The sequence below is a fragment of the Schistosoma mansoni genome (assembly GCF_000237925.1).
Source record: "Schistosoma mansoni, WGS project CABG00000000 data, supercontig 0049, strain Puerto Rico, whole genome shotgun sequence".
In the NCBI taxonomy this organism is placed as follows: Eukaryota; Metazoa; Platyhelminthes; class Trematoda; order Strigeidida; family Schistosomatidae; genus Schistosoma; species Schistosoma mansoni.
Window position 1 is genome coordinate 630,821 of NW_017386028.1, and position 9,967 is coordinate 640,787.

A 9,967-nucleotide genomic window follows, 5' to 3' on the forward strand; every position below is an offset into this window, starting at 1 on the left:
AACAAACAAACAACACCTCGTTCACAACGAAAAATCTGTCCAGTACATTCAATAGCGTTATAGTATATATCACTTTTTAATTGAAAAAATACCATCAAATTGTATAATGAAATGTAATTAATAAACAAACAAATGTTAAACCCGGTACAAAATACATTTTACTGAGCATATTTATATATCAGAAGGGGGTTTTGTGGAGATTTTTAGTAATTTTATATAGTTGAAATCATAGGTCCTGGGTTCGAATCTCGCGAGGCGGGATCGTGAATGCTCACTGCTGAAGATTCCCACAATAGAATGAAATGGCTGGCCAGTGTTTTCAGGTTTTCCATGGTGATCTAGCTTCAATTGACTCATTATTTCAACTATATATAAGTCTACTGTCAAGTGTTTTATATCATAATCCCATTGACATAACTATTGAGAAAACGAAAGTTGATAACAACTGGAGTGTAGTAGTTGCATATCTACACTGGATAAATGTCAATTATATATGCCAGAGGGGGTTTTGTGGAGAATTTAGTATTTTCATAGTTGAAATCATGAGTCAATTGAAGCTAGACAACCATCAAAAACCTGGAAGCACTGGACGGCCGTTTCGTCCTATTATGGGACTCCTCAGCAGTGCGCATCCACGATCCCGCACTCGCGAGACTCGAACCCAGGACCTACCAGTCTCGAGCCGAAGCCCTTAACCGGTAGACCACTGAGCCGGCTTCCAACAGTGTTAATGTCTAACTTCAACCAATCCACGATTTTGAGCGACCGTTCACCAATTGTCTTCAGTGAGCTGATATCTCCACAACAGACTTGGTAGAACTCCAGTGGAGTTCAACTGTGAAAATTATATATGCGACCAAAACTTTAATAGTCTTAGTGAACAATTAAGTTTCTTAACATCCAGTTATGTTTGCACTTGAAAATACTACCTACTTTGTGTCGCCATACAATTTTCTTCGTGGAAAATCAACAAAAATAGTTATAAATGTCTTAGTATACCAGTTTGCATAAAAACAATTATACTGGCTATACATTCAGTACAATATTGAATTTTCAGTATACATATTGTTTCATCTACTTCTATTTCTCCACCTTACAAAAGAAAACATCTCTATTAAGTATTAGAAGGGGTTTGGTGGAGATTTTAGTAATTTTATAGAGTTGAGATCATGAGTCGCAAGATTCGAACCCATAACCTACCAGTCTCGCACTAGAGCACTTAACCGATCCAGTGACCGGCGTAAGTGTAATTGAGAACAAAGTTTGCCAGATCTCACTAATGTATACAGCTGCTGGTCTCTGAGTAGTAAACAATTTAGTGTTTCCATAATCCTTTGTGCTAATTGAATTCCATTTATCAATTGGCATGGCGGAAGCAGACTGAACTATAAATATTATGAACGTTCTGATATCAGATGGTTAGATATTATTGAGAGAAAGCCGTAGAATTCGGTTCAGTACGAGTAGATACGAGTCAAAAAGGTATGAATTTATTCTTCATAAAATTCAAGCTGTTATTACCATAGTAAGTTTAACATAAGTCCTGACAGCCTTTCATCACAAAAAGGATATTGAATATTCATACAACTAGGGCTTCGATAAAACTGGTTATTCATTCTACAGGCCACATAAGTTGAACATTGCAAATATTGTATTTTTTCCATTTCAAATTTATTTTTAACAAAAAGGTGGCACGAACGGTACTGAGTTCAAATCCCAGAATGAATATCAACTCTAAGATGCAGTCATATCCAGCTAACAAGTCTCGAATAGGACGAAAATCGCATCCTAGATTCCATTGATAGCTACTATCTATCTTTACTTACGCGTTTTTTTAGCGAGTTAGTTTTCTACGGGATAATGTCCCTAATTCCATACTCAACCCTCCACATTTACCCAGGCTTAGGACCGGCAGTAACTCTAGAAGGTCTACAAGCGGAGTTACTTTCTATCTTTACTCGTAACAAACTTTGTATTTTATATCTATAGTAATGAAAACTGTCACAACTCATTTCCACTTTTATGAGTTTATTTTTAACAAAGTCAAGTTTTTTAAATTACTGTTATTATTGTAAATGATAAAAATATGATTTGTCTACATTTTGTGCAGTAGGAAGTCAACAAGAAACCCTGGAACCGGGTTACGTGCTACTTGGCACTTGTGAGCAAGGTGTAACTGTAATCTTAAGGGAACTGGTGCTCCCTGACGGATTCGATCCCTTGTCACCCAGCTTCGCAGTCAGAGACATTACCACTGAGCTATTCGGGCCGCCATCGATCTCTTATAGGACTGAGATGTAATCACAATTGATTGATCACTGGATGATCAATGTCATGCGTGTCAAGTCCTTGTTAGTGCTGATCGAATGCTATCGATCAAGTTGCGATGTGGAAGTCGTCAGCAGTCACCTTCATTTGATCGTTACTAACTAAGAAACAGTTTGCTAGTACTAGATAAACAGAGTATCACATAATTATTTCATCATAATATCTATAGATTTTGTCATTGAATTTAAGTTTTGCTTTGAAATCTAATCTTCATAATAATCTATTTATAGTGTTCGTTAGTGTTTTTTTAGCGAGTTAGTTTTTCTACGGAATGGGGTCGCTAACCTCATGCCCAACCTTCCTCCTGTACCCGGATTTGGGACCGGTAGTAACTTTAGAAGAGCTACAGGTGGAGATATGGCAAAGCAAGGGCAGCATTTCTACAATTGAAGAACATATGGAACTCAAAACAACTCTCAACTAAATTCAAAGTGAGAATCTTCAATACGAACATCAAGACAGTCTTACTGTACGGAGCTGAAATGTGAAGAACTACTACATCCATCGTCAAGAAGGTACAAGTATTTATAAATAGTTGTCTACCCAAAATACTCAACATTTACTGGCCGGATAACATCAGCAACAACCTACTGTGGGAGAGCACAAACCAACTTCCATCTGAAGAGGAAATTAGGAAAAGACATTGGAAGTGGATCGGACATACATTAAGGAAATCATCAAACTGAATCATGAAGCAATCCCTAACTTGGAATCCGGAAGGGAAGCGGAAAAGAGGAAGGTCAAAGAACACATTACGTAGGGAAATAGAAGCAGATATGAAAAGGATGAATAACAACTGGAAGGAACTGGAAAGGTTTGTCCAGGACGTGGTTGGATGGAGAATGCTGGTCGATGGCCTATGCTCCACCACGAAGGGTAACTAGCGTAAGTAAGTAAGTAAGTGCCCGAAGTCTACCGTCACTCTGATACAACCGTTAGTAACGTAGACAAAATAGGGATCCTACTTACATCGCAGATCTGATAATTAAAAAAAATGTTTTGGATGTTTATATTTATAGATTCATTTCAATAGACAAACAGAAACAGATGAAAAGTGAAATTTGACATCATTTCTTGATTTCCTGAAACTTGTTTCTTTAAGCTTTAAAATTGTTTCTGTATTTACTTTCACAGTTGTTGGTATAGAAATATACAAACATTTGAATATTTTTTTATGATTTCATACAACTTTTCCCCCCAAATAATTTTGACTACAGTAAAAACAACAAACGTAGTAGAATGAAGTGAATTCATTAACTCCATGGTTTTTCTTCAGCTACATGCAACCAAGAAATAAAAGTAGTAATTATTTGCAACAAAAGTACATACTTGAAATCGTTATAATGAAAATTAGTAAAATAATCACAATAAATACTTAATTGCTTCTTTACTCGCTCACTTGCTCACTTACTCCTATCACCACTCGTCGAGGAGAATAGACCATCCATCAGCACTCTGCATCCATCTCTGTCCACCGCTCTTCTTTACAGTTGCGTACAGTTGTTATTCATTCTTTTCATGCCTGTTTCCAACTCCAGACATTGTGTGTTCTTCAGGCTTTCACTTTTTCGTTTCCTTTTAACATTCCAATGTAGCGCTTGCTTCGCGATGCAGCTTGATGATTTTCTCAGTGTGTATCCTAACCACTTCCAACATCTTTTCATAATTCCCTCCTCCGATGGAAGCTGCGTTGTCCTCTTCCACAGTAGGACAATGATCATGGTATCTGGTCAATTCATATTTAGTATCTTATGTAGACAATTATTTATAAATCCTTGTACATTTTTGATGTCGGTCGAGGTAGTTTGCCAAATTTCAGTTCCGTACAGAAGAACTGGCTGTCTTGACGTTCGTATTGACGATTCTGAATTTGATAGTGGTTGAAAGTTGTTTTCATTTCCATTTTTTCTTCAACTGTGGGTATGCTATGTCTGCTTTGCTAATGCTCACCAATACGTCTGAATTAGATACTCCTTGTTCATCAATGATGCTGACTAGGTACGTGAATGTTTCCACCTCTTCCCCATCAAGTGTGATTGTTTTGATGTTCTTCATGATGTATTATAGGATGTTGCTTTTCCCTAGTGTATGTTGAGGTATACTGATGGATTGGCTGATGCTACAGTAGCTGTTTTCACCTGCATTTATTGATGTGTATGAGATAGAACTGCCAGGTTATCTTTGAAGTTCAAATCATCCAGTTGCATCCATGTTGTCCATTGTATTCCGTGCCTCCTCGTGCAATGTAGAGGTCACTAACAGTGAACAAACAGGGATTTTGAGATTTTATGGTGCAATAATGTCTATACGTTAAATATTGTGAAAGTTCTAAACGAAAAATCATGTTAATATAAAGACAATTTTCGAAAAAAATGAATTAATGTAGAAATGTACTTAAAAACAGTTGTGAAAATGAGTAGATTCATAGAGTAAACTGAGTAAACCTCAAATGCACCAAAAATTGTGGACGTATAATAAAGTATTAATTGACGAAATAATGAAAATTAGAAGTTACCAGTGCAGTGAGAAATTTACAGTTACATTCTTATAATTACACCCATTCGGTTGCGACTTTGCACTATCAACATCCTCAAAGTAAGTTAATAATTCACAAGTCCTTCTAGTGCTGGTCTAGTGAATGAATATGTCCATTTTCATTGTTCTTTGAATATTTGCATTGATGTTTAGGGTGATAGCTGACCAGTGTCTTATTGTCGTATGTGATCTTTATGTGAAATGGCTCTGTACTCTCATTAAGTCACAAGCATTATGAACAAAGGTGGATTGTAGCTAGCAGTGGAATCTAGGATGGACGTTTTGTCCTGTTTGGTACTTTTTAGATGGATGTACGTGCATTCCAGTATTGACGTTCATTCCCAGGCTTAAACCCAATACTATTCACTTCAAACTACATTGAGTTATCCTTTTAGCTACTTAGCACAGGATATGCCAAAAACTGATAGATTCTATCCCTAAACATTGGTGAAAATATTCAAACAATCAATGTACGTGTGTTAAACTTTTCTCCGTTGCACAAATCAGTAGCTATCACAACTCACTAGGTGGGTGGGCAACTCAATAGCGCGTGAAACGAAAGGAACATGCCTCCAGTCCTGGAGCAGTGATCAACTCAGATGCAGATACATCTATCTGACAATTCCTAATTAAGACGAATCGTACATCATGGATCCCACTGCTATTCATCATCCATCCCCACTAAACATTTGATCGAATTATTATTTCTCTCACCCTATCTGACCCATATTCATACTGATCACGGATCTTAAATTTTCGCTTATCATATAAGCTAATTCAAATTAACATTCTATATGAGTCATATCAACATTAACAATTTCATTCTATTTAGTTTGACAATCCTAAATTTACACTCTTTAAACGATGTACTTTGCCTTTAACTTGGCCATTTTCTCGGATTATTAATATGGATATATAATTGTAGAACCTGAAGAGAATTTATCGAAAAGAATATTCTCCGTTCAAATATTAGTCTTTTATTATGAATGGGATCTTTAAACGATAATAATAATAATAGTAATAATGTGAAAACAATTTTAAACTTGATCACTCTGGATAATAAACTGATATTACCAGGGTAGGTTTTTAAGGTGAGATTAAACTGTTTCTGAATACACAAAGGGGGTTTGAATCTTACAAATTAATTAAAGTCTTAAATAGTGATCATTGATTTGTCACTAAAGTAGTCTAACTCACTATAGTGATAACTGAAAATTATTCTAATAATTCTATTCTCATGTATAAAAAGAAAACTGATATATTCAGTGATTCATTAATGATGAAGTGTAAGTTCTTGTTTTGTTTTTCAATGTAAACTAATTTCTACAAATCATTGAACCAAATGGTTTACATTTATTGGAGTAAAGATTAAAACTACCTCTTAACAAAACATTTGTTTTCAAAAAGGTGGCTACATTTCTGTTTAATGTTTAAAACAAAACTTTTAATAAGAACATTTCATACATTCATATTAAAGGGAAATATTTTTAAATATTAAATGGACAACTTTCCATATTAAACAAAGATGAATAGTGGCTAACAGTATTGGGTTTGAGTCCTAGAGTCAACCCTAACTTTGAGATGCAGACAAATCCAGCTGACGAGTCCCAAATAGAACGAAATGCACGTCTTGGATTCCACTGCTAGCCACTATCCATCTTTGCTTGTAACGCTTGTGAATTAAGGCTATATTGAAGCAATACTCATAGTATGCATATATGCCAACAAGAGACTGATCAATTGCAGTCCTAAATAATAATGTGAAGATTCAACCAAATAATACCAAGTGAATTTAAACTTCTTAGTTTATTAATTTGTACTTATACAAAATGTAGACATATTGATAAAGTGATTATTGTAGTGATGAAATGTATTATTCTACTTAGAATATAACTTCATGTTAAGCTGAATAAAAACAGGAAATCAATTTAAGGGAAGTAGTAACTTTTAAAACATAATTATTATAATGAGTACTAAGATAACTAGTAAAAGGTATTTTGTTTATTTATTTTACCGGTTACTAAGTGATCAACATGAATTTATACAATTATAACAACAAAGGTTTTTGAAGGTTGTCTGATTGGAAAATGTTATACGTTACGAATTGGTTATGGTTAGATATTCATTAAATATGGTACAATACGGAACAGTTTTTCTGGCCTTGTATGGTGAAACTGATGTCTGATTCATGATCTAAGGGTATATCGTTTATGAGACTCAAAATTCCTTGATTCAATCTTTGGTAAGGTTATGAATACTCTTCTGCTAAGATATCTCATAATATGAGACAGTTGTCATTCGTACACTAGTACTCATATTGTGATGTGGTCTACTTATATCCACATAAGTAGTATATAGTGTTTGTCAGGCATAGAATGTGTTTTGGCAGAATATCGATGAGGAAATTACAGGAACGAAGCGCAATCGGTATGAAAATGTAAAAACAATGAAATCAGAGAACATGAACTGATATTTGCAGAAAGAACAGTCAAGATTAAGACAATTGATTGTTATTTTATAAATTAACTGTTTGCTGTATGGTTATCAGATTTTACTGAGATAGTCTGTAATTTTTGCTGAATTACAATCAATTGTCCCCACCCGTGTTTTGTTCACTAGAACATGACTAGTTAATACCAGTTTGTATAAAGTTTTCAATTTGTGTTTTGTACATGTAAATTTTTCATCATTTAAAAGTTATTATACAGTTAAATGAAAACTGCTTTCATAATAATGATATCTATTCATTTTTAGCCTAGTATTTTAATTAAAATGACAAATTTTCGTTATCGGAAAGGAGGTTTTGTGGAGATTGTAGTAATTATATAGTTGAATTGATGGGTCTATTAAAGCCAGACCACTATGGAAAACCTGGAAGCACTAGATGGCCGTTTCGTTCTAGTATTGGCTGTCCATTGTTTCCAGGTTTCCCATGGTGGTCTAGCTTTAATCGACTCATCAATTCAACTAATAAATTTGTATTGACCGATTGTGTTGATAATACTTTGGTTAAAAATGTGGACTATTCATATAGATTTTTGTTATCTCAGCTGGATGTTTTGGTCGTTGAGCTTTCATCGTTCTTCTTCTGATGTTTTCCAGAAGAACGATGAAAGGTCAGCGACCAAAACATCTAGTTCAGAGAACAAAACTCCATCGAAATCACTCACCTGAGCTACAAATATTCTCCACCATAGTCACATAGACCAAATATTAAATAATAAATGGATTTTATTTAGTTTAATAACTTTTGTGTTAACAAATCATGTATATTAAACTAAATCCTTTTAATAACTATTACAAATATCCATGTAAATTTATGAATGATAACTTGCTCATGGAGCCAAGGGATAAATTACACGTATTTTGATTACAAATGAACTAGTACGTGATTGACTTTATATATAAAAAAAGGAAAAAGTCACCAAATAATGTTGTTTATTTTTAATAAGGTGAAAAATTTGAATCTGCTCAAAGAGAAGCCAATATAATTAGTTCTGGATACTTATTTATGGGACTATTGTAGAAAATAGACAAATGACAAATTTTCACATGAATTGAACAATAGGTTAAGCGTTCGCTCGCGAATCCTGGGTTCCAGTCCCGTGTGCAGATTTGTGGATGCGCACTATTGAGGAGTCCTTTACTAGGACAAAACAGCCGTCTGGTGCTTTTAGGCTTTCAATGGTGGTCTAGCTTAAACCAACTCATGAATCCAACTATTAAAATAATAATAATTATTTATTGAGATAGTGTCTTTTGTTGTAACATATTTTGTTCGTATATTCAGTGATTGTTTAGATTAGTAAATTTTGTAGGAATTAATGAACGAACAAACGTGTAGCTTACAGTCAATAACATATTGTTTTATATTAGCTAGATGAAAGATAAACTGGATATGAACATATCCATTACCATATCAAATGTTTACTTCATCAACTGAACGAACTGAACCAAGTCACAGAATTCACAATGCAATATGAGTAAGGTAAAATGTTGCGCTTTCTAAGCGGAAGGATTAGATAAAGTTTTGATAAAAGGTAGTAAGATATATATATCGTTAAGGTCCTATATTTTAGCTCATTTCCACCAGTTTCTGTCCGGTTAGCGGGTGAATGGAATTTATTATAGTATACTCAAAAATAAATGTGTTCAAAGTGAGCCCTTCAAAAATACTTACCAATGTTGTGACGTTAAATAAAAGGTCAACAAGTCATTAGTAATCAGTCGGAAAAATCTAATTTAATTCTCATATATTTAGAAACTTGACTCTCAAACATTACGAGATAAGAAGTGATAGACTTAAAAGAACTATCACTGAAAAAAATGTTACACAAGATATCCAGCTGACAGGTCCTTGACTGTATTAAAGAAGCCGCTTGTTAAATCATTCCGAAATATAAATGTTCACCTTTCATGTTAACGCCGACTGCATATAAAAAACTACACATACACACCTAAACGATGCATATTGGAGAAACAAAAGCCAGAAAATTCGCTTATTTTTGTACTCATTTAACAAAACTTGAGAATTAAAGGTAACAAATTAAAAGTTGATAATTAGTCAAACTACTATACACAGAATTCTGTTAACATTGAAGTCAAGGCTACGGTATAAAAGATTTTATTCTCAAATCAATAAGAAAATCTCCTATGAACTTCTGATAAAACAAATATACTCAGAAAGGAAGTGTAAAATAACTCGTATACAGTGTTCCACCGTTGTATTAGTATGAAAATGGCGAGAAGAACAATTAAAGTAATAAAAAATAGAATAACTTTATACAAATCATATATTAAGTAGTCATTGATTGTAACTTCCTCGATTGTATAGTGGTGAGTATCTCCGCCTGTCACGTGGAAGGCCCGGGTTCGATTCCCGGTCGAGGAGTCGGCTTTTGCCCCCAAATGCCCTGGTACGGCCAAGAGTGGGGAGAGTCCGCTCTCCAATCGAAATGCTCTCATATGGCCACGCGAATATATAGCCTCTGACAGGGAAGTCCTACTCACTGCCTTCTCGTGGCGGGGGTTTGTTTACGAAGTTCAGAGGACGAAAAGCGAATGTCCGGTGCTTTAAAAAGGGTTGGTGGATGTGGAGGATCCA

The 9,967-nt window shown here is 34.6% G+C and overlaps 1 non-coding gene across 1 annotated transcript; it reads left to right on the top strand.

Moving 5' to 3' along the window:
* Nucleotides 1-9,683: 9,683 nt before the first annotated feature.
* Nucleotides 9,684-9,754, top strand: Smp_tRNA_01688_Asp_GTC.1.1. The gene has a single exon. It is a non-coding gene (tRNA).
* Nucleotides 9,755-9,967: the final 213 nt, after the last annotated feature.